The sequence below is a fragment of the Camelus bactrianus genome, chromosome 35, assembly GCF_048773025.1.
Source record: "Camelus bactrianus isolate YW-2024 breed Bactrian camel chromosome 35, ASM4877302v1, whole genome shotgun sequence".
NCBI classification, from domain to species: domain Eukaryota; kingdom Metazoa; phylum Chordata; class Mammalia; order Artiodactyla; family Camelidae; genus Camelus; species Camelus bactrianus.
Window position 1 is genome coordinate 14763617 of NC_133573.1, and position 26859 is coordinate 14790475.

Genomic DNA, 26859 nt, shown 5'->3' on the forward strand with positions numbered 1-26859 from the left:
CCTGGTATTAATCCTGTCTTCTTTGGAAAGATGGGGTAAAAATCATAACAGGATCAACAATCCCTCTTCTCTTTACTCATGAAGATAAATTTCATAGCCAATTTGGGATTAATATGCATGCATCTGTGTGCAAGCTATTTTATGGATTTGTAGGCACCCTATAAATCTGATCTGCACTTAGAGCCATTTACTGTTCAAATAAATGATCTTTCCTCTTATCTCAGGGGCACAAGCCTACCCCTACTTGGCCATTTTATCTTTTATTAGGGCACCATCTCTCTTCTCCCCAAGCAAACTACCTTTTTTTGTCTCAAGCTTCCCTTTTGTTTCTTCCCCCCAAATCCAGAGATTACAAACCCTGTGCAGAAATGTGTGGGTTACAGTGAAACATGCACAAGTAGATAGTGGGCCGTATGGTGGGGGGTCTGAAGGAGCATGTTAAAATCAGGATAGTCTCCATGTTCTAGTACTTTCCATACTGGTACAGAGCAGACTTGTGCCACAACAGTGAGTAAAACTATTCCTGGGAGCTCTTTGTTTGAGACCATATGCTAAGGGGCTCCGGGAAGGGTGAGGTAGGAAGGGCTGGGGGGCCAGCAGGGCATCATAGGGGAGCACAGCCTGGAGCTGGGCCTTGGAAAATGCAGGATTTGGGTAGGCTGAAATGCACGGAGAGGTACGCCCCAAAATGCCAAGGCTCAGAGGGGGCTGCGAAGACTGTGGGAGGGATGTGAGCAGAGGGGACTCTGGCCCCGCTTCTGGCTGGTCTGCCCCTGCAAGAGGACCAAGCTCTTGTCAACCTCCAATCTCCTCCTTCCACTTCCCTCTGAATAAAATGTAAGGACACACTGGTCTTTTCACATATATGCTTTACCAAGCACACAGCCCCAAAAGCCACCAGCTGGACAGGCCTAGATGGGAAAGAAACTCCTGAGGTGGAGCGCCTAAGTGCCAGAGACTCACTGGATCCCAATCTTTGTTTTGGCCCATGGGCTTCACTGACTTGAGAAAATTCATTCCATTATGCTTGGCTCATTCAAGACCCAACTCGCCATGTCTACCACACACCCTCCAGGGATTTCCCCACAAACACCAGACCAGTGAGCGCTCAAACAACACTAGTGTCACTATGTATAAGGGGGAATAAAGAGCTGACTTGACAGCAAATTAACTACCCAAATATTTGATGCTTCAGCCCCAGCCACTGTGTGGAGTGCGGGAGTGCACAGCAGGCTTTGCAGCCAGACTGCCCCGGTGCGCGCCCCAGCTCAGCTTTCAGACACTTCGGACTTCCCTGTGCCTCAGCTCCCTTCATCTCTAGAGTGGATATGATCACAGTACTTACCTCACTGGGTTACTGTAGGGACCACAGGAGACGAAACATGTAATGTTCCTAGAACAGCACAAAGCTCATGGGTTATGCTACACCTGTTGTTACTGTCGGGGCCGTGTCCCGTCCTCAGTGCTGGTATTACAGGGTCCTGGAGTCCGGGCAGCCGGCCCCAGACTGGCCTCGCTCAGCGATCCCTTCTACCCACCCTGACGGTGTTCCCTGGCCTTCACCCCGATATTCCCGCTTGGATCTCCTTCAATCTGACAACGTCTGTTTTGCAGATTTAGTCTCCCTTACTGTCTTTTGAATATTGCTCATTTCTCCAGAAAATATCACCTTTTCTACAAATGGAGCTCTAGGCCCAGGAGGCACACTGTGAGGGCCTGCTGAATTGAGGCTGGCCATCCTGTTTTCACTAGCAGGCTCCTCTCAGCCTACATCATGTGGCTGTTAATGATAGATCAGTAAACATTCCCTCACTTGTTACAAAGTCTGCATGGAGCATGACAGATTTCATGCTATTCTGAAGTGCAGTCGAAAATACTACGAGCTACAAGTGTTATATGAGAAACAAAACATTAGGTCTTTTTAAAAAATCAAAAACAAGGGAAAACAAGTATTAGGTAATATTTGCAAAGAAATTCTCCTGGGGACAGCAAGACTCCAAGAATATAAGGTTTAATTCTAAATGCAGTGGTACTGGAAAGCCTGCCTTGCTCAAGTGTTCACGGAAAGAGCATTTGTGGAGCATATACCCTGTCTGTGCACACCCACCACGGTGCTTTGCTTAATCTTCATGCCCCTGTGAAAGGGCTCATTGTTACTGAAAAGAAATAACGGGGCTAAGTGCAAATGCCCATGGAGCACCAACAAGGGACTGAGGAGCGGGATGGCAGTCACCCAAAGGAGGCCAAAGACATGGATTCTTACCTCTTGGGCCACCTTAACCCTTAGGAAAGACCAGTAAATATGCCTGCTCTCTTATGGGAATTCTGAGTAAGTTCTGGTGACAGCTAGATGTTCACATGAAGTTCCAAGTGAGATTTTAGAAAACTCTGACTTGGGTAAGGTGTCCTTTCTGGTTTTCTGCTCCACACTTACTACTCGATAAATTCTCCCTACAAGAAAACCAGTTTTCTTTTTCATTGAAGTATATAGTTGATTTACAATGTCATGTTAATTTCTGGTGCACAGCAAAGTGATTCACTTATATGTATTCTTTTTCATATTCTTTTCCATTATGCTTTATTATAAAATATTAAATATAGTTCTCTGTGCTATCCAATAAGACCCTGTTGTTTATATATGTTATATATGGTGGTTTGTATCTGCTAATCCCAAACTCCTGATTTATCCCTCCCCCACCTTTCCCCTTTGGTAACCATAAATTTGTTTTCTGTCTGTGAGTCTGTTTCTGTTATGTAAGTAAGTCCATTTGTATCATATTTTAGATTCCACATATAAGAAGCAGCATCTGATACTTGTTTTTCCCTGTCTGACCTACTTCACTTAGTATGATGACCTCTAGGTCCATCCATGTTGCTGCAAATGGCATTATTTCATTCTTTTTTATGGCTGAGTAGTATTCCATTGTATATATGTACCACAACTTTATCCAGTCATCAATCAGTGAACATTATTGTGCTGCTATGAACATTGGGGTGCATGTAACTTTTTGAATTAGTTTCCTCTGGATATATGCCCAGGAGTGGGACTGCTGGGTCATATGGCAACTCTATTTTTAGGTTTTAAGGAACTTCCATACTGTTTTCCATAGTGGCTTCACCAATTTACATTCCTACCGACTGTGTAGGAGTGTTCCCTTTTTCCACACCCTCCCATGCATTTATTATTTGTAAAATTTTTCATGGTGGCCATTCTGACTAGTGTGAGATGATTTCTCACTGCAGTATTGATTTGCATTTCTCTAGTAATTAGCAATGTTGAGCATCTTTTCATGTGCCTATTGGCCATCTATATGTCTTCTTTATCAACTCTTCTCTCAGATCTGTGGTTCTTTATCGTTATGCCACCAAATTGAACCATTTCTGTTAATCTGTGGTGGAAACCAGGAACACTCTCACAACAAAGGACACTGAGTGTGCCGATGATTCTTATTGCCACCCCTCCCAGAGGGCAGCTGTGCCCAGGACCACAGCTCTGCTCCTCCTTCATCCTGAGCCGGGCTCCGCCTCCCATTCTCTTGGCCTGGAACCCAAGGCCTCAACTCCCACAACATTAAGGGTCTTAGGGAACATATTCTGTACAAGCAGGGTATTCACAGCTGCATGTGTGGTTACAGAGCCAGCTTTCTCCAATTTAACACAGGTCGCTTTTCTTTTCTTTTGCTCCACCTTGCATCTCCCTCAGGTCAGCTAAGTTCTCTCTGTACCAAGGAAAGCAAACCTCCCCCTGGCTCTGTGCTCAAGGGGAGTCCCTGTTTTAGGCCTTTGCTACCCCAAGCCGGGTGTTTTCTCCTCCCAGGGCTTTTGCCCAGAGTCTGTCCAGCTGGATGGCTTCCTAGGCTCAGAACATGCCTTTTGAGCTTCTATCCCTGCTCGTGTTCTGACTTCTGGCTTCATCGTGTACCTGCGGTTTGCCTGGTTTGCAATTCCAGGCCCAGAGCCTCGTCTAACCCAGGCTGTCTCTTGCGCTATCATCCCTATCTCCTGCCACCAATCCCTAGCTCATCACCACAACAGTATTCTCAAAACCCACGTACATGGACTACTTCTTCTGTCTGACAAAGAGGCAGATGATGGTGGCACACACAATCTTTCATGGAGAACCTAACACATGTCAGGCAGCCTTCCAAAGATGGAAAGGGCAATCACCATGATGCAGGGGCTACAATCCAGTGGGGGAAATAGAGTACTGATAGAAAATTATAATTCAGTGGTGAAAAATGCTAAGATGGAGGTAGAAATAGAGTGTGATGTTTGCACAGAGAAGTGGAGCTAAGCCAGCACTGAGGAAGTGAGGAAGGCTTCCATGAGAAGGGAGGAAGGAAGGCAGACTGTAAGGAGGGCAGGCAGTTAGCTGGGCAAGGGAGGGGGAGAAAAGAGAAAGGGATTGCTCTAAGAAAAGGGTTAGCAAGTATAAGGGGCAGGGAAGGCAGAAAGTAAGCAGCATTCTGTGACCTGTGGGGAATGCAGTAAAAAATGGAACAAAATGACAAATGCAAATGGTCTAAATTGAGACTATAGATACAGTCAGAGCTAGACCAAGAAAAGTCTTGTAAACTTGGCCAAGGATTTGAGACTTTCACCAGGGGAGATTAGGAAGTCACTTACGTTGTTTTAAACCTATGTGATTAATTTGTTTTAGAAGGGTCCCTCTGATTGCAATATGGACCTAAGCTGGAGGGAAGATGTGTTTAAAGCAAGCGAGTTAGGTAAATAGCTATTGCCAGAAGTGCTGAGGGCCTGAGCTGGTGCAGAAGCAATGTAGATGGAGAGGAATGGATGGGTTTGGGAAATACTAAGGACTTGATGAGGGAGAGGCAGAAGTGAGAGTCATTCCCAGGTTTCTGATTTGGGCAACAGGGAGGACCATGGTTCTTTTAGCTGGGGCAGGGACCCTCAGGTTCAAACTCAGGTTCAAAATCTGAGTTTGAGAAGCCTGTAAGACATGTAAATTACCTTTCTCTGTCTGAAATAGACTCTCTTGCTTTCCCCTTCAAGCATCACAATCTCACATAAGGCAATCAAAAGCAGGAAGAAAACAATTCTTTTGTTCTTTCCCCTCTTTTTTGTAAAGAAAAAAATCTTTAATGAAGGCATTCCCACCCAAGATTGACCTTAAGTCTCATCAGCCAGCACCTGGTCATGTGGCCAGCCATGGGTGAATTTTGCTGAAAAAAAGAAAAATGAAATGGCCATGATTGGCTGTGACCAATCATAATCCAACCCTGAGGCTAGGGGACGAATCTGCCTTCCTGAGCTGACTGCTGCCCAGGGCTAACTGAAAAAAAAAAAATCCATGTTCAGAATGAGCTAAGTTATGCCATGGCGGCTTCAGACCACAATGTTTATTTCTTCCTCTTTCTAGACATCCAGTGCAGGAGGACAAGGGGTCTCGGCTCATGGTACCCTGCTGGGAGTCAGGTTGATGGACGCTCCATCTAGGCCTGTGATTCCTAGATTACACTGGCAGGGGTGGAGAACCCTTGAAGTCTCATACTGGCAATTAAATATGATGGGCTGGACCTAACAGCTGCACTTGACCACAAGTGGGCCAGGAATTTCACTCTTCTATGTGACTGGAATGAGAGGAGAATCGGATATTGAAGAGCAGCATTCGTGTCCACCAAATCTGCAATCCCTGACAAATCCAGGGAATATCCTGGTGTGGGAAACCTACTATCTCCCGGGATCACCTGTTTCATTTTTGCTCATCCTTGACTGACAAACAATTCATCTTTATAATGAATTAAAAACTCCCTCTACAGCATCTGTCCCTTATTCTACACACCTAGAGAACAATGTTTTTCATCTTTCCCATGACAGACCTTCAGCTATTTGAAGATAATTATCATGCCCTCCCAGGTCCTCATTTTTACAAATTGAATCAAAGTTTCAGTTAGTAATTCAAAAGTTCAAGTATCTGAAAATATAGTGACATTGAATTGCAAGGTTGGAGAGTTATCTACAGGAATTTGGATTAACTTCAGAGAAAGAGAACCAAGCTGACGTGCTGGATGAGACAAAAAGATAATAGACAGGAAAGCAAGTTCCTATCTGAAACTGCGGACGGAGAACCAAATAATGTCTTTTCTTCCTTTGACTCAAATTCACTGTGAAACTCTCATTCCTCAGCTGCCACTTCACTTCTGTCCTGAAAGAATAAAAATATTTTCGCAGTTACCTTCCTTGACTGCTGGGGGGTGGGGGGGATGTAGTACCAATGAAAACACCCAAAAAACTTGATATCCCTCCAAGTCTACTAATTGACTCATCTTGTGTTTAGACAAGTATTATCTGAAGCTAAATTACGAGTCTTCATTCAGATAGAGACTCTTAGAATCTGTGACTAACGAATCCTCCTTTTCCAGAAGTGTTTCTTTGTACAGACACTTAACTAAGAACCCAGAAGAGATGACAAACACACCTTCCATACTTTCTTGTCCATACTTGTGAATTGTGGATTAATTGCATAACAAGGCAGCCAGTTAGCACCTGCCTGTGGATTTACATACTTCCAGCTACATGTCATCTCCCACCTGATACAGACTGTTGAAACCAGAATGTTTTACCAGGGCTGGAAGGTCAGTCCCATTTGTCAAAGCAGGGACAGTCCCTTTGTCTCAGACAGCCTTATCTGGGTTGCGGAGTCGCTCAAGGACATCATCTGCCTTTCGATCAGTGGAGCCTTGAGAAAGCTGAGCTGTGGGAACAGCGGGTCTTCTTGCTGATTTATTTCCAGCATCTACTTTTGTCCTTATCAGTAGGCCAGAGTCTACAGGCTGGTAAGACAAGGACACCCATCATTTGCCAAGCCCTTAGAGTATCATTCTCTGAGACCTTTGCTAACTGTACCAAAACCAATTTCAATGGGTTTTCACCATGCTCATTTCATGGAAGAGCTTTGTGAAGTCAGTGAATGGGGTGTCCTGTCATGGACAGAGAGCAATACTGACTAACAAATATTTATTGAGCATTTACTATATGACAGGCACTGGCAGGCCATAGGAACCTCAATGAGGGGGCAAACAAGCCTGTTCCCAGAGCTCACACCCTGGACAGGGGGCTAGGCATTAACCACAGAGTCACATCAATCAGAATATTCAAGGAGTACTTACTAAGTGCCTGGCTCTGTTCCACATACTTTACATCTATTCATTAACACAATCCTTACAACAATCCATAAATAAATAAATAAACAAATCCCTAAAATAATCTACCATGATTTAAACTTCATTTCCTAATTACCTCCCCCACCCCACCCAAAAAATCTGACGAAGCAATGACTATCCTTATCTCCCATTTTACAGATGAGCAAACTGAGTTAAAGAGATGAAAAAACTTGCCTTAGGTCATGCAGCCTGTAAGTGGCAGAGCTGGGAATGAAACTCCAGAAGGCAGTCTGGGTTCTAATGCCACAATGCCCCTCAACTGACCCAGAAGTCTTTTGAAAGACTTTCAACCACACCCTTCCCAGGGCCTTCTCTCTGATGCTTCCCTCCACACCTGTTCTGCTAATCACTGCACGACATTTAAGGGCTACACTGCACCATCCTCAGGTGCACATTATTCTCTTTCTCTCTCTTTCATTCTTAACATTTCTGAAATCAGGATGCAACCCACAATAGACAGCCAAAGTTTAACAGGCAGAGTTGTCAGGTGGTTTTTTCTAAGTGGTAGGTAACACAATGGTGCAGTGGACAACTGAAGATGAGTTAGACTCAGTGGAAGATGGTACTTGCTGCTGATCTGCTTATCCTACTGGGAGAACACAGGGCTGGACCAGAGTGGGGCTCAGTTGTTGGAGCAAAGAATTTACTCTCTTGTCTCCTGAAAAAAGGAGAAGCATGGAAAACAACAGGTACAGAGTCACACTCTTAGAGCTAGAGGGGGCCTCAGGAAGAACCACTTAGGGGAGAAGCACTATTTATAGGAGTAGAAACTGAGGCTTGAGAGAAGAAACTTTGGCTCAAGACCAAATTCAAGAGTCAGTTCTTGACAGAGACAAACCAGACCAGGTCTCCTGACCTCCACCCAGCTCAGGGCTCCTGCCACCCTCTGCTCTTCCAGCCCAAATTCTCCTACAAGAAACCAAATCACAAGAAACCCAAACCCAACAGCAGCCAGCAAAGAATGTCCTGTTTGTCTTTCTGTGGTTTAAGTAGACTCCTTTGTTCTAACAACAACAAAAAATCTCATGCCTTCGACAAAGGCATTCATAACAATAAATGCATTACTTCCTCCAAGAAAATGCAAATTTCCCTTATTTCCAGGGATTCAGGTTTACTCAGTATTTTCTTCCGTTACACTTCACTTAAGATTTGATGTCTCTCAATACAACTTTCCTTGAGCCAAGAACTGATCATTCCTGACCAACCAACAACCACCATTAAGCCATGAATTTGCAAACGGCATCTTTTTTTTCCCTCCGTGGAACTTAGCAGTGGCTGAACCCCATGCAATATGCACTGACACATGAAATCTTTGAACTAAGGAAAATGTGACTGTAAAAGCAGCCTTCTCTCTAGTTGAAGTTGGACAGAGAGGGAAGGCATTTAGGCTACTTCTGTTGTGCTTTTCATTAGAACGCTGCCTGACAGCCTTCTCCCTAAAAGTAGTTGTCACGCCAGTGGAGTCCTTACTCTGGCAAACAGACTGTTCTGCACCAAGATCCTTTTTAGCTGGTTCTTAAGTTACAGGAATCTTAGCTAAATTAGAAACTTTGCCACTTTGTTCTTTGTAGAATGAAAGCTTTTCAAGCCAGAGCTCCCGAAATGCAGGTTCAGCTTGGTTCTGAGAAACAGGAAAATGTTGCCTTCACGTCTGGGCATAAAAAAATGCTGAAGCTGGAGGGGGTTTAGAGCAAATAGAACCTCCTTACTTATTAATGCTTGGGTAGTCAGTTTCTTCACCCAGTATTTCCTTCACCACGTGCCTTTCTGCTCATGTTTTATCAGCTCTGGACCACAGAATGATAAATGCTATCCTGTATAAAAGGGTAAAGACGCCTTAAAAACTCATTCACATGTTTCAAAACACAGCTCCACTTTCTTAAGTGTTTTTATTTTCTCACAGATAAGGCTCTAAGGATTCCAGAACAGAGAGCAGGAACGCCAAGTAAATAAACAAATCAAAAGCCGCTCAGTCAGATCTGAAAAGACTTTCCACAGCATCATTGCCAAGCTCCTCATCTTACTTTTTTAAGCTTCTCTGCTGAGCCTTTAACTCCGTCCCTGAATTCCAAGGACCTAACATCAGCTGTTGGGCAGTTTCAAAGACAAATTTTGTTTGCAACTTTTTGGCGCACTTCTGATTTATCCTATATCTTTAGGGTACTTCCACTTCTATCATCTCACTTTGGCTTCCCATACAAACCAGACTGGCTGGGATGCTCAAGAGCACTTGCGGACAGGGCTCTCTTCGTGTCCCCAGCTATGGTCCCCGCAATTAATTTTCCCAAGCAACTGCTGTCACCATGATACTGCCTTGCTCAAAAAATGTCATTTTACATCATAACGACATCATACAACAGAGAATTTCAAGGAGTTGTCCTGTGAGAGTGCCCTTTGGGTGAAAGTTTAGGTATTTTTCTTGAAGCAGCATGAGGAGGATTTGTTTTTTAACTAAAATGCTACCCTCTTTTAGGAAGAAGTGTTTCTTGTTGAATTGTTTTTAGCTTAGTTACCTTTACCCTTAAAAAATTCAGAATAGAAGGCTATTAAGGCAGGTGTATATGGAACAACTATTAGAATGAAACAAAAACAGGGCAAAAGAAGCAAACATATGTGAAGAAAATGAGTTGGACAAGGAGCTAGCGGTGAGAAAACAAAGTAATACTGATGGGAAATAGTTAAATGCTGGTTAGACTTTCCTTTTCATGATTCGATTAATATTTGAATTGCTATCTACTAATGTAAAGGGTTATTTTATAACCCTGGGGCAAATTACCTTAAGGTCTTTCTCGTAAGTGAAGTTTACTGTGCGATAATGTATTTGAAGGTACTTCCTAAATTACTAAGTGTTCAAAACATATGTTGGAATTATTAATAAAAATAAAGCTGAATTGTGAAAAAAAAGGTCACTTTACTCTTACCTAAAGTCATTTTACTCTTACCTATAAAAATAATGTTGAGATATAGATATGTGTTTCTGTGTATTTGTGTCTTACTTTGAAAATACACTACCATATTACAAAACATTAACAAAAATATTAATTAGAAAAAGGTTTACAAACCTGAATACAGGTTTTAATATTTTGCTGTGCCTGAATATGTTGCTTCAGATACTCCTGGAAGGAGCTGGTCCTATCCTAGAAGTCCCAGTTTCAGAAGAGTCCTAACTGTTGAGTGGCATTCAAGGCTCTCTACAAATGAGTCCCAAACTCCTGTTCAGAGTATCTATTGTCCCTTCACTCACACTGAACCACTGATCACCTGGAGGCTCCAAGCCCCACCGTAGGCTTTGGACCCATGGTGAAAATCCAGGCTCTTCCATGAACTAGCAGCTAGATCACAAGTCATTCATTCTCCTTCAGTTTCCTCATCTGAAGAATAAGAGAAATAAAGACATCTGTGTCAATATTTTTGCTGTGAAATCAAACAAAAGTACACCAGGAGACCATACTTGGTAATGGTGAAGTGTGACACTAACCTTATGAATATAATAATCCTTATAAAATACAGGTATGTTCAAAGTCATAGATAAGAGAGACTGTGGGTGGGTTCTGTTACAAATATAAAACATCATCTCCCATCAGATCTTTAATTTAAATGCTATTGAGTCTTTCTTAGCTATTTATAAGTCTGATTTGCATGTCAAAAATCTAAGTCTCACACACTAATCATCTACTAAATGCATAAAGTGTGGCTTTGGCAAAAAATGAAAGGGTAGATTTAGGAGAAGAGAAAAGCCCCGACCAATTGGAAGAAAGTAGATGAGTAAATCAGGGGGACAAGCCAGTCTGGAGTGGTAAAATCAAAAGTCTAATTGTAGACATGTCAGGTATGAGATGCCCGCACAAGGATGTGGACAGGACACTCGTATGTATGAGTCTGGGCTCAGGGAAGACTTGTGGTGTGAAGATATGAATTTGGGAGTGACATTCTTCTCAGCCTTCAAGGGCCAGATCAAATGCCACCTCCTCTATGGACCCTTCTCTAATCCACCTCAGCTACACAAATGTTCTCCATCCCTGGATTTTATAATGCTTTCTGTACATTTACTTGAGTTCCTACCTCTGCCTCCCTTTCACTCCATTGTAAGTATCCAAGTACTAGACTGCAGACTCTCTGAAGACAAGAATTATGGCAGTTTCATCTTTGTGCTCTCTCAGTGTCTAGCACTATGCCTTTCTGTATTTGGAACACGATAATGTGACATTGGCTTAATTAATTAATTAACCTCCTCTAACCATAATAAGCTCCATAAAGTTCCTTGGGGTAACAAAGTAAATCCAGAATGTTTGATAAATGAATAAATGATCAACCAATCCCTGGAGTCACACTGAAAGATCCAGGTAGAACTGGCCCTGTGCACAACTGAGTGAAGCCTGGTGTCCTCCCAACCTGCTGAACCCAGTTGCCTAGTGCCCATGAACTCTCTAGGACTATCCATCATGGTGCTCCACTTAGGTTCACCTTCTCCAATTCTGTGCACTATAGCCTTTGATTTCTTTTCTTGCCCAATAAAAACATGCTAACACAGCCAGCTGTCTCCTTGGAGGTCAGACTGCAAGATGACAGCAAGCCAATTAGACTAACAAATTCATGCTAGTGGAATCATGGAGCCTACTGCCTAGATGTCTTTCCCCTCCCATCCCACAGAGTTGCATTTTAAAGAGGGTCTTGAGAGACCCTATGCCTTAGAGAAAAGGTGACTTCAGGGCAGGATATACTTGCCCTTCCTGTGCGTTTGACAAGCTAAGCCTTCTTCCTATGTTCAGCCTGGACAGAAGTGCTGAGAAATGATTAAGAGGAAGCAAGTTGTTGGTGATGTGGATATTAAGCTCTGCCCTGAAGGCTGCTCTTCTAGCCAGGGCGCCCTACTCCAGCTCAGAGATTAGGGAGAACTACGACCGTTCGCAAGTCCCTAGCTCTCTGGGTCTAAGTCTCTGCATATGAAAAATAAGACTATGGAGCTGGACTTCATAGATATCTCCCAGTCCCTTAGTTCAATCAGAAACTATACTTCATGTTCAAAATTTCAAAACTCTCATTGATCTAGTTATTCTCATTTTCACATTCTGTAACATCCTTGCATAATATGGTTACAAACCTCCCACTTTTCCTCTGTACAATGGTGATGATAAAAATGTTGCCTGCCTCCCAGGGCTGCTGTGAGGATTCTTCTAGAAAGTCCTTTGTAAATTCTGACCTGTACTAAATTTAGTTGTTATTATTATTATTTTGTTATTAAAGTGTCTCCTTGCTTTCTTTGCAGGTGAGAAGATAAACATTGCTACCAAATCCAGGTTGGAATTAAAAAAAAAAAAAAAGACTAGATAACCTAAAGCAAGAGTCCTAACAAACCTTCACGGTAGAAAGGGCAGGAAAATATAGGAATTCTGGAGGATTCAGGGAAATGTGAACTCCCCTGATGCCATGTCATTATGAGACCTCCAAAGGGCAAGCGGGCCTGACAGACCATACATCCCTAAGTGTGGAAAATTAGAGGAATTATTTGGTCCACTCACTCTACTGTTTTCCATACAAAGCTGTTCCCAAGAGTGTAATCCCAGGACAGTGAGTTAAGGGCACCACAAAATAGATGGAGGCCTGAGCTTCTCTTTTTGTGGATTAATCATACATGGGTCTGGAAAACACTGAGTTCTAAAAGCAAATAAAATAAACATATTACATCAATATATTCTGAACATTATCTAAGAATATTTCTAACAGTAAATGAATAATACAATTTCTTTGCACAACTATTTAACAAGTCTAAATTACACTGGAAACGGAAAAGGAAAAAAATGCTCATTTTGAGTCCCAATATTAAAATACACCAAAATGTCATTAATTTGATCAGATTAACTCGGGAGAAAGTCTGAGATGGGAACTACTCTTTAAAGAAATGTAGCTCTAGTATTCTCAAGGGGTATAGAAAAAAACAGCAAATCTGACGGCAAGTCAATTGGCAAGTCAATGATTTTAGGAACTATTTTAAAAGTATAACAAATACTATAATTATAATTCATATAGTTTTGCATTCCTCCTTAGTTTCTTCTACAAGAGAATAAAAAGCTGAGATTCCATGAGACACTTTGTATATTAGGCCTAAGAAGTACCCAGTCTTAGATGAGTGGCTAGTAGGAGGCTGAGGAAGTAGTCCTCACCTCTGGACAATAGGAACCAGCCTTTGGCAGAGACAAAGCAGAACTAGAGAGGATGAGTGGAGATACCTACACGTTTTCTGTATCTATAATCTCTGAGCTCAGGCAACTTTCAACTCAGCTCTTGCTCCACTTGGTCCGTATACTACTGGGAAGCCAAACAATGTGGTTAACTCTTCAGAGCCATATTCTTTGACATACTGAACCCTGAATGCCTCTGCATGTCAACGTGACCCGGAGAAAATGAGGGTATTCTCTGCTTCCTGAAAGAATTTTTTTGCTCCCACTAAGAAGAAAGAGATAGCTAAGAAAGATTAACTTCTGCTGGCAGAAATCACAAGTTACAGGAACCTTAACTGTCATAAAGTAACCACTTGAAGCACGTCTAAAAAGTAATAGACCCCTCTCCTTCACTTTACCCCCAGAGGTTAAATTTTAAAACAAAACACCCCATTGCAATGTCCAGGACAACAGTATAATCAATCAATGACTCTAAGGCCTGAATCGAGATGTTTGGAAATGATAAAAAAAGAAAATGAAATGCAATGGACTTGCCATCCTAAGGCAGCCACGTCAATCACTGCATCACATAAAAACCCACGCAGGGGAGAAATCAATGCTTCCAAATGGAAAAAGCAAACAAACAAACAAAAAACACACAACTTCCAATATCCAATCTATAGAAAGCTGCTGGCTTGCCTTTTTAAAATTCTTCCTTGAAAGAGCTATGAAAATTATTATGCCAAACTCAAAATTTGAACTTAAATGCCAGTATATGCTTTCTTAGCAGAATTTATTAGTGAAGTATCATTAATTACATGTATTTCATGATCTTATTAGCCTTTGAAGTTTCAGTTGCTCACATATGCTTCTGACTTGTTTTAAGGAGGGTGAGAAGAAACAGCAGTTGGATTTACTTAACCGCTAGCTATTTTAAATAGGTTGAACTTAATCAAGAGCACATAAACCAGACTTCTATTTGTAATCATGAGGGAATACTTGGTACCGGACTAGCCCTGCTGTTGTAAGCAACTTGCAAACTAGACAAAATACATGAATGAGTTGTTTTCAGTCTTTGGAAAACAGCACACAACTGTCATCCCCTGAGAGAAGAAAAATATATGTGATGATAGCCACCACCACCTCACGTTTCTGCTCAAAGCTAGTTTCTGGACAAGAAAGTAGGGACGTGGTTCCCAAGCAGAACTCTGAGGTCTTGATGAGCTAAAGAAGTGTAGATCGGAATTCAGGGCTGATGAAGTAGGTTGGTTTGTATGATGTGGTAGAGTGGAAGAGGAAGCTGCTAAGAGAAGGTGTTCCAGAAATCCATGTAGGGATCCTCTAAGCCTCTGGCAAACTAGTAAGCTGTATATACTCAGAACATGCACTAAGATGTACATGCTCAGGCAAGATGAGCTAAATGGAGATTCCAGAAGTTGCATAGTGCTGCAAAACAGGAATTTTGAACAGCCAGAGTTTAGAGATCTTGCTGAATAAATACTCCCAGTCATTCAATTGGGACTCTAGCCAACTGTAGTATGATCTCATCTAGACTTACTCTAACAAATCTTCTTAATAAAACTCAAAGGTATCAAATGAATCTGAACATAAATTCACTGCCTATAAAAAGAAAAGTAAAGAAAGACAAATTCAATCTTTCAACAATATTAGCACATAATCTAAAAACACTAGTTGCATAAAGAAGGAAAATTTAACCAATAATAAGGGGCAGTGGGGGGGGGGGATCAACAGAAACAGACCCAGAGATGACAAAGGTGTTAAAGTTAGCAGACAATTCAAAATAGCTATTATGTTTAATGACTTTTTTTAGAAGATGGACAAAATGAGCAAATATATCTCAGTAAATAAAGGGAAACTATTTTTTTTTTAAACTGGAAATTCTAGAGTTGAAAAATCTAATAACTGAAAGAAAAAATCCACTGAATGATCTTACAAATAAATTTGCCACTGCAGAAGAAAATGAACTTAAAGACAGGTGACAGAAATCATAATTGAAAAAAAGAAAATGAGGGTGAAAAAAAATGAACAGGCTTTCAGTGACATGTGTGAAAACATCAAGCCAATATACACATAATTTGAGTCCCAAAAGTAAAGAAGAGAAAAATAAATTAGGGCAAAAAAAGTATTTGGAGAAATAATGGGTTAAATTTACCTAAATTTGATGAAAAATATCAACCAACCTATTCAAGAAGTTCAACAAACGCAAGCAGGGAAGAGACAATGATAACCACACCTATGTACATCAGAGTGCAAAAGGTAAAAACCGGAGATGAATAGACAACCCTAAAAGCAGCCAAAGAAAAGCACACATTGTCTACAAGGAGGAATGATTTAAAAATAAATAAATAAATAACTGCTGACTTCCCAACAGAAATGGTGCAAACCAGGAGACACTGAAATGATGTATTTCAAATCCTAAAATAAACCAAACTACCACGCTAGAACATTAGATCCAGAAAAAGTAACCTTCCAAAATAAAACCAAAAAAAGTGAGAGAATTTATCACAAGGAGACCTATACTGTAATACGTGTTAAAGGGAGTCCTTTAGGTGAATAGAAAACCATACCAGGTGGAAACATGGATCTATGTAAAGACATGAAAAGCAACAGAAATGTAAATATGTGGATAAAATATATAAGATTTTTAATTTAATTTACTTAAAATATAATTGACTTTTGACAAAATAACAAAATTGTATTATGGGCTTATAATATATAAGTAAAATGTGACAATAATAGCACAAAGAATGGAAGAGGAAAAACTGGGAGCAAACTATTATGAATCAATTACATTATAGGTGAAGTGGTGTAATAGTAATTCATGGTACATTGTAATTTGTTAAGGATATATATTGTAATCCTTTGAGCAACCATGAAAAAAGGTAAAACAAAGTGGTATAAATAAAAAGCTAACTGAGGAAGTACAATGCAATACTGAAATGTAGTCAGTAATAAAAACAAATAGCAAAGAGGTAGATACAAAGTCAATCATGTCAATAACTCATTAACTGAAAGTAGGTTAAGACTCTCATTCAAAGTTAGAGAATATCAAACTAGATTTAAAAAATGAAGATCAAACAATATGTTGCTTATATCTTTAAATACAAAGATACATAATAGTTCAAAGTAAAAATGAAAAATATTATGCAAGCAAAAACTAATTATATGGCTTTGTAGGCAACAAAGTAGTCCTCAGAACAAGAACCAGAGATAAAAAGGGACATTTTATAATGATAAAGGGATCAATTCAGGGAGAGGACATAATAGTCCTAAATATGTATGTATGCAATACCAGAGTTTCAAAGTATATGAAGCAAAACTGACAGAAGTGAATATACCAATTCAAATTCATATTAACAGGTTTAACACATCTCCCTCAGTAATCAAAAGAAATAAATAAAAATAAGTAAGAAATTTGAGCCACATTGTCAAGCAACATAACCTAACTGATATTTATAGAACATGGTACCCACACAACAGAAGACTACAAATGCTTTACAAGTCAGTGTGTAAAAAAATTCACTCAAGTAAACCAAACATTGAGTCATAAAACACGGCTTAATGAATTTAGAAGAGTGAAATCATACAGAGTACGGCCTGTGACCACAATGGACTTAAACTAGAAAATAGTAATAAGATATATAGAAAATCCTCAAATATTTGGAAATTAAGCCAAACACCCCTAAATGACTCCTGAGTCAAAGAAGAAATCATGAAGGAAATTTTAAAATAATTTAAAACTGAATGATAATGAAAATGTATCACTTGAAAATTTGTGGGACATAAATAAAAAAGTACTCAGAGGTAAATTTATTGCTCTAAATGCTTCTATTAGGAAGGTGGGAAAGTATAAAATCACATATCTGAACTTCCTCTTCTTTAAGCAAATATGAACAATTTTAAAACAACATAAGTAAAATGATGAAAAAGGAGTAAAGTCAATGAAATAGCACATAGACAAACACTATAATAAATAAATGTAAAAATATTAGTTCTTTGATAATATTAACATTATTATAACCCCTTTAGATTGATCAAAAACTTTTTCAAAGCGTAAGTGACTAATGTCTAGAATGAAAGAGATGACATCACTAGCAATGATCATAAAACAAAATCATAAAGAATATTATGAAAAATCTCATACCGATAAAGTTGCCAAATCAGATGAAATAGACAAATTCCTTGAAATATATAAATTAGCATAACTGACACAAGATATAGATAATCTAGTAGTCTTTGATTTAATAAATTAAATTAATAATTAGAGATCTTCCCACAATAAAAAATCCAGTCCCAGACAGCTTCTCAGATTAATTTGATCAAATATTTAAAGAATAAATTAAATAGCATCAATTATACACACTTCTCTTGGCAAAGAGAGGATTAAAATTTTCCCAAACCATTTTATGAAATTAGCATAACCCTGATATCAAAAAAAGAGTTTTATAAGAAAAGCACAAAACAATACCCTCATGAGCACAAAAATAAAAATCTTTAGCAAAGTTTTAAGAAACCTAATCCAGAAATACATAAAAGGTTAATATTTCATGACTATGAGGGTTTTATATGAGAAATGCAAGGTTGGTTCAACATTTCAAAATCAAAGTGAACACAGTATAAAGATTTTTCAATTTGCTTGAATCATTCTCAGCAATATTTTGTAGTGTTTACTGTGCAGACCCTTCACATCTTTCCTTAAGGTATTCCTAGGTATCTGTTGTTTTGATGGTCTTATAAATTACAATGGTTCTTTTAAATTTTCATTCTCTAACTGGTCATGACAATATTTAGAAATACAATTGATTTTTGTATATTGATTTTGAAGCCACCAGTCTTGTTAAATTCACTTATCAGTTCTAGCATTTTTCTTTAATTCCTTAAGTTTTCTATGAAGACAGTCTCGTGTTATCTGCTAATAGCAACAGTTTTGCTTTTTCTTTTCCAATTTCACCACTTTTTTTTTTCTTGCCTTTTGCACTGGAAATAAATAATGAAAAAGCTGTCTGGAAGGTTCCAAACTTACAATTATAGATGGACTTGAAACTTAACTCACAGTTCTCTGGCAACCAAAATGACAGGGGAAATAAGCAGTGATATGTTACATTTCTCTCACTGTCTTTAAGCAATAACATATCAATTCCTCAAGGAAAGGAAAACATTTTGCCTGCATATAACTAGTGGCTTGACTTAATGTTTATAAATATCTTTGATCCACAAATATGTTATCCAAATCTCATTTTTTCATATTGTCCTATAGGCTCCTGAGACTCTGTTTATTTATTTTTTAATCTTTTTTCTCTCCATTGTTCAAACTGGGTATTTCTATTGATCTATCATCCAGTTCACTGGATTTTTTCCCTGCTATTGAGCCCATCTAGTGAAATTCTTGTATTTTGGATATTGTATTTTTAAGTTCTTAATTCCCTTTTGATTCTTCTTTACATCTTTTATCTCTTTGCTGAGACTTTCTATTAATTTCAAGAAAGTTTTGCCTTATTTCTCAAAGCATGTTTATATTATCTGCTATAATATCCCTGATAATTCCAATATCTCTGCATTCTAAGGTTGGAGTCTGTTTATCTTTTCTCTTCAGTGTTGAATTTTTCCTGCTTCTTCAAATACTAAGTTTGAGTTGTATCTTGGACATTTTAAAATTATGAGACTCAGTCTTATACGGACCCTAAGAAGAATGTTGATTTTTGTTTGTTTTAGTAAGTAATCCCCTATATTAGAAGACCAGGCTGCAAGTTCTAACCTGCTTTCTGTGGGCTATGGTTATGATATCATTCAGGTTTCAACATGTTTGTTGTGCTATTTAGATCTGCCCTACATCTGGGCCAGAGTGGCCAGTCTGGAAGCTCGGTGATGATCTACCCTGTGGCTCAGTTCTCAAAGCCTGTGGTATCCTGCTTAGGGTCCAATTCACTCATGTGTAGCTTCAGAAGAGAACATAGAAATTCATATACAATTTTATGAGATTATTCACATGACTTCTCTTCTCTGCACGATCTCCCCAACACTTCCAGGCTCTCAGGGCTCCTCTTCCCAGTCCTCCAGCCAGAAGGCTGGGACTCCACTTCCACCGCTCTGCCATGAACTTCCCACAATTGTGTGTTGTGACTACATGAGGGCCAAGCAGTGGGAGCACACAGAGAGGGGAAAATAAAAAAACCAGCAGAGGGTCGTTCCACACTCAGAGCTACAGGTATTCTGGTCAGAAAGGATCCCTGCCCTTAGCATTTTAGGCACCTGTCTGATGCCTCTGTTCTCACTGTGCTGCCTAGAGACAGGGCGTGGAAGAAGAGGGGACGTACAAAAGACTTCTCCCACTTTCTCTAACCTGAAGGCACCTTATTCCTGCTCCTCAGACCAGTCGAGAAGAGTTCTCTTCAGTTTTTGTTTCCACGCCCAGTAGGCATCTTCAGGTTCAGGGCTGGCTTTGAGTCCAAACCAGGTGGTATCAGAGGAAAAGAAAAACAGAAACTCCCTCACCATTGGTTTGGTAGAACCTCAAATTCTGGGCTCCTTCCACAATCTGCCTGCAACCATTTACTTTTCTGAGTCTTCAAATAGCTGCTCTTTGCTTTTAGAGGCAGAGACAGGGTAGAGTGTGTTTACTCCACACGCTACAGCACCACAACTCTCAAATCTCATTTTTTAAATGTTTTTATTTATCAAACTATTGTAAAGTACATTGACATGCAAATATGTTACATCCCCAAATGTTAACATAAAGGAAACCACCAACATGTTCATTGGAGCTTTTAGATAACTTCATTTTTATTGAAACCTCGGAATAAAAGCTTCTCTGGCCTTTTCTTTTAGTTCAAGAGTATTCTGAAATTGTAAGGAAAGCTGATAGAAAATGTACAACTTGCAATTACTGACTTATGTAAATATGGCTTTTCGTGATACAGTACAACCTAAATATGAAAAAACATAAATAAAGCAGATGCTGAAAATGATAAAAGATTGCAATTGTCATCAATCACTAGAAGTTCTAATTGTGTTCCTCAGACACTTCCCTGCTTTCATTGATTAACTGTTATCAAGTATTAACCTTATAAAATACATTTTGCTACTAAAGTATCTCCCAATTTTTCTGTTAAATATGCCAGTTTCTTATGAAATTTTGAGGATAGATTTCTGCTACTTAAAAAAAAATAGTTTGGAAAGCCATGACCCTGGAATGGGACACAGTTTTGTTCAGGCTGAGCATGCCCATGACCCCATGGTCCCTCACACAAATGCAGACAGACACACAGAGGTTCGTGATTCCTATAAACAAAATACACGTTTATCAGTCACTAACTCTATCTCTAAAAATCACCCCCTCTGAGTTGAAACCAGAAAGCTCTAAGTGTTTCCTCAAGCTGAACCGAACCCATCATTCCTTTCAGCCAGGACCTTGGCTCAACAAACACGCTCTCGGGGGGGGACTCAGAGTTCACACAAATGACAATGTTGTATACAAACTACCTTGAAATCCAGGTGAACAGGTCTATAAAAGATTAATCATGTGCTCTCTACAGGAACTCCTGAGGTAGGAACTTGATAGAAATCACCAGGCAGTATGGTGGGAAGAAAAATGACAGTCAAGTCACATTACCAAAACACGACATGAGGTGCGAGCGTTGTACTTGACACACACGAAGGTCATGGAATTGGATTTCCTTAATGCATCTCGGTTCAGGTTGTTTCCTCATCTCTATCTAAATGCTGGGGCCGTGTGCTCTGGAAGTGCTCTCCTGTGGATTTAGACTTGAAATATGCCCAGTAGCTCTCAGAAGGACAGGGTCCTTCTTACCTGGGAAGTAAACGCAGGCTCTTTCTTCACATGTCACATGGCCACATGCACTTTGCTGGAAAATAAACAGGTTGACTATCACTCTATTCACTGGTGTGAAGCATGGACACAGAGGGAGCATTTATCTTCCCAATCGACCTTTCTCCAGGACAAAGCCCTGTTCTTGCCTTGCTTCAAAGTCACCTACTTACACACACATTTCCTAGGGAGGCAGAGCCTTTTGCTTAATAGGGGAGAAGTGAGTTGGCTCTGGAAGAAAAAACCAGGAAGCTAACCTGCAGGGGACTCTAATAGCATCTCCTGAAGCCATAGCCACACACAGTCTGGCTTCACTTCTCTCCTTCACGAGGGCACACAACCCCTAACAGCATTAATGGAAGTTGCCCACAGGCAAAAAGTGCTTAAAAGTAGACCCCATTATATGCTATCCTTCCAGTGAAAATTTGGTGGTGGTCAAGCTGGCAGATAATAAAAGCTCTATATTCGGAGTAGAATCAAACTGTTCACCATCTTCCTACCCTTCCCTATTAATACATCCTTTTTATTGGGTTATTTCTCTAATAATCCTCTTCAAGGATCATGTACAAATGCAAGTTTCACTCCATGATTTATGAACCACTGGCCATGAAATAGCCTGGGTCAGAGAAAAGTCCACGTCGGCCTGGATTTGGGAAACGGCTTGGGAGCTGCTTGGTAGAACAGCACCAAGAGGTGGCAGACACAGGGAGGGAGTGAGGCCCTGGGAGGCTGTGGTTTTGAAGAGGACCAATGCCAGGAAATCCGCAACTTCAAGTATTCCAGCTTCATCATCCTAAAACCCCATTTCAGGAGAGTTCCTTCATGCTGTGTGTCCAGGAATTCTGTCCAGTGGACATTTCTATTGAACACTTGCCCAACAAAAATTTGGTTCAACTGTGAAACAGGAATTATGCTGAGTTCTTGGTATAAGTGGTCAAAAAAGACAAAGGACCTACATTCAAAAGCTTAAGTCTTCCAGTATAAAATTCAGCAACTTCTGTGTTCAAGACATGCATGGGGTGCCATGAGGACATTTAGAAGGGAGTGCTGCCCAAACAGAGATCTCAGGAAAGCCTTTCCAGAGTGATGGTATGCTTGCATAAATTGTCTGCAGGGTGACCGTGCTGGCCAAGTGAAGGGTGGAGCAAAAGAACATCTGATACAGAGAATAATTTTTTTTGCATAATGCATGCTGCGAACCCCACGTGCTTCATGCAAACTTAAGGAGTACTGTGAGGTTACAGTGCACAGGTTGTTTATGGGAGGGTGACAGTAAATGATGATAAAAAAGTAAGCGGCTCTGATGCAGGCACTGCCCCTTCCACTGCTGCTGAGTGGATCCATCAGAAACACACACGTCCTTGGGGCATTCTCCTGCTCAGAACTGCCCAGTAGTCCCCACCCATTGCCTGTAGGATTAACACCACCCTCTCTGCACAATCGGGCCTTTGCTCACTTTTTCCACAATAATTCCAGGTAAGGTGTGATACTGGTGAGGACAGAAAGCAAACAGTGGGGATGCAGAGGTAAAGAGAGATTCAGGAGTTTTAAAGGAGGAACCATTTGCTTGATTTTACAACTGCTTGTTATTGGTGTTGTCAGAAAGGAAGGAATCGGTTACGACACAGATATCAGAGCTGGGGACCTGGATGGGAGGTGGAGCCAGTTCCTGAGGCAGAGAATGCTGGAGGAGAAGCCACTTGAAAAGGAGAAGAGACTTACTCAATTTTTTAAAAAATTTTAATGTGAGATTTATTGAGGTATAATTTACATGAAGTAAACCCATCCATTTTAGGTGTTCAGTTCTGAGGTTTGACAGACATTTATCATCATGTAACTTCCTCCACTGTCAGGATACAGAATATTCCCATTACCCTGCACAGCTCCCTCACCTTTGTTTGAAGTCGGTCTTTCCCACACCCCTGACCTGGCAACCATTGATGTGATTTATACCCTTACACTTAGTTGCCCTTCCAGAATTTCACACAGGTGGGATCATAAACTACGCAGTCTTTTGTGCGACTTTGCCCTTAACATAAAGCTTTTGAGGTTCGTCCACGTTGTTGTTTGTGCCAGTAGTTTGGCCCTTTATTTTGCTGGGTAGCAATGCCACTGAACATAAGTTGTTTATCCATCTATCTGTTCACAAGTTGATGGACATTTTGGTTGTTTCCAGTTAGGGGCTATTATAAATAAATTTGCTATGAACACTTGGGTGCAAGTTTGTATGAACATTTGTTTTCATTTCTCATGAGTAAAGACCTAGGAGTGGGATTTCGTGGTTGTATGGGAAGTACTTAACACTGTAGGACGTTGCCAAACTTTTCCATGGTGACTATGACACTGCATTCTCACCAACAATGACTAAGGTTTTTGGTTGCACTACATCTTTACCAGCACTTGGTATTGTCAATTTTTTTCATGTTAGCCATTCTAACAAGTGCATAGTGATGTATCATTATAGGGTTTTTTTATTTTTATACAATATTTACAGGTTATTTTCCATTTACAGTTATTACAAAATTATTGGCTATATTCCTCATGTTGTATAATACATCCTTGAGCCTATCTTAACTCACTGTGGCTTTAATTTGCATTTCTCTAATGAATAATGGTGTTAAACACCTTTTCATGTGCTTACAATATCGTATCTCCAGTAAAGGTCTGTTCAAATTATTGGCTCACTTTTTATTGGGCTGTTTGTTTTAGTAATGAGTTGTAAAAACTGTTTATATTCTGAATACAAGTCCTCTACCACATATGTTATTTGCAACTATTTTCTCCCATTCTGTGGCTTGTCTTTTTTATATTTCTTTCTATTTCTAATGATGCTTTCAAAGAGCAAAAGTGTAGGCAAAAAGTGCTGGAAGGTCCTGCATTCAGTCAGCTCTATCATTTGCTAACTGTGTGACCAAGCTTGCTCCCTCTGTAAAGCGGAGATGCTCATGTCCACTTTTCAAGTGTTAAGATAACATATGAAGAAGCCAGAGTTCTATTAAGTGCTCAGAAATGTCTGCTGAGCAGAACTGAAATAATGCACTGTTACTGTGACAGGGGCATAAAGGGTGTGGTGGCCTAACACAGCTCAGGGAGGAAGAGAAGAGAAAGCCTCCAGGCATCTTCCATCGCCCGTTCCAGATTCACGTTTTAGTCTCCCCCACGCAGCTGCCTGTCCTTGCCGGGTGACCTCTGTGAATGTACCAGAAGTCTCCCTTGCATCCAGCTTCTGGAGGGTTCAGAGAATAAGAACTTGAGCAAAGGATCAAGGGAGAAAGAGTTCAGTCGTTATTTGTTCCCTGACTGGCTCCCTTCCAGTGGGAGCAACTTTGGTTGGTGTTGCATTTAGAACAGGGCTTCCGAACATTTTTATGTTCCTTAGTCCTCTTTGGCAATCTGGTGAAGTATATGGACACTTTTCCTGATTAATAATTTCAAATGCATAAAATAAAACACAGACTACACAGGAAGCCAGTCATACTGGAATATAGTTTACATACATATATTTAGTTATATGTAGTGTGAACTTACGTATATAGGCACATGTATATAGTCATGTGTTTGTAACATACAACACACATACTTACTTACTAGTATATTAAACACCAAGACACTATACTATAGGCAAGTTGAGGATGTACTTATTTTTTAAGAGGCACGGCAGTGCAAAGTCTCCTGTTGTGGAGCGTGAAAAATAACACTCAGCTCTGGGGTGATCACTGGCTGGCAACACGCACGTAAATTTGGACGTGCAATTACTTTTGACTTTTGTTTTAATGATTACAAATGTTAAAAATTCTTATTCACAAAGATACAATATTACAGGTAGAATTAAAATTTCCATAGCTCGCTTCACAAGACCAAGACAAGCTTCTCCCAAGGAACACCAATACTTGTCAAGGCCATTTTAAATTTCCATTGTAGTGAATCTTCGGTCCTACGATCAACATGTTCCTCTTTGGTTCAGTCCACATCTTCAATATAGTTTATATCAGAAAAAGAAGGACTGTAAATCTGTAACTCAACTTTAGTGCCATAAGATAGAGATATATTTTGAAAAACTTCTGAAGAGTTTCCAGGTGTTTTCAGATTTATCTTTTCAAAGAAATTGACAGAGAATTTTGTATCTCAGCTCCACCTTGGAAAAGCAACCCCTCCAGCAGTTGAAAGTTTGTAAGGACAGTGGCCTTCACTTTTTTCTTCTCTATCAGTCGCTAAGGCAAGGAAAGTTTTTTCAAATTTTTCAGTAGCATCCACAATGATAACTTCAAGACCCTGAATTCAAAGAGTTATCTTATTTATGTGGTTAAAACATTTGCAAGGTAAGCCAACCCATGGATAAAATTCTTTCAGAAAGTTTCAAGAATGTTTTTTTTTCTCTGAGAAAAGGTAAAATTCTGTCCTTAGTTTGCTAGCAGTAGCTAGCAGGCTCTCTTGCCAGAGGACCCCTGTATAGGAGAAAAGTTCCTCATATTCTGCTACTATTTCTTGACAAAATCTTTTTTAAGTACTATGATTCACTGTAGGAGGAGATGTCCTATGTGTCCCAGCAAGGCTGTCCCCTCTGGTCACCCACAGGCCAGGAGCCTACTGGTCCCAGGGTAGAGTCTCACCTGTACTTATGGACTCATTTCACAGGCTGAGGGATCATAGTAATAACCTATAATGAACTATATATATATATACACATATATATCTGAATCACTTTGCTGTACACCTGAAACTAACACAACATGGTAAATCAGCTGTAAAATAAAAGTAAATAAAATATTATTTAAAAAATTTTAAAGAGCTCTGGTTATTGGAAGATGTAAAAAAAAAAATCCATCATTCTGAAACCTGCTCCAGATAAACTTGATAACTTTATGGTTATCTATCAAACTTCTTTCAGGATTGCTGGAAGAATCTAGACATGATGTGAACACATCGGTGTGAAAAGGAGTTAAGGACACAACTGTAAGAAGCTTCCGGTTTCACTGCAGACCAAAAGCAGGTGCATCATCAGGTGTTACAGAAGCAACATCTGTGCGGTGTCTGAAGCTTTTCTTTCCAGGCAAATTTCTGTTTTAGGGGTGGGGGGCTTTTTACCATTCCCAGATTACTAAAGGTCTCTGTAGTTTACAAAAAGGACTCACAAAATAAGAAGTCTTACAACGCAGCAGCATGTACACAGGAGCAAATGCAAGGAGCTGGCTACTGTGCGTCACGTCTGTTTGCATCCGGCCAAATACTGAGGGCAAATGGCAAAGCTGCTAATTCTTAGTGACAGGCTTCAGAATGTCATCTTAAAGTCAGCTCTTCCAGACCACATCTCACCATTAAACAAGGGTGTTGCTATCAGCTTCTTTCTTCTGCGCCAGTCCACAAACCAGTCCATCTTTGCCTAGTGTTATATGGCTTTACTACCATCTCTCCAACAGCATGGGGCTCCTTTATTTAGCAAATCCAAATTTGGAAATAGCCTATATAGAATCAAGAATTCTCATTCGAACCATCCAGTTTTTCAAGCTCTTAGCAACTCCCAAAACTACTGAACTATTTTCACAAACTTATCAACCAACACTTGTAGGCAGGAAATCCTGAAAAGCATCATAGGTGTCTGGATTACCAAAATGAGAACAAGTCTACCTTGAGCGGCACCATCGCATGATCATATGTATATGGGAGGATT

At 40.0% G+C, this 26859-nt stretch overlaps 1 pseudogene; it reads left to right on the top strand.

Moving 5' to 3' along the window:
* LOC123614468 (histone-lysine N-methyltransferase SUV39H2-like) overlaps nt 1–26859 on the top strand; it is a 113023-nt pseudogene that overhangs the window by 33737 nt on the left and 52427 nt on the right.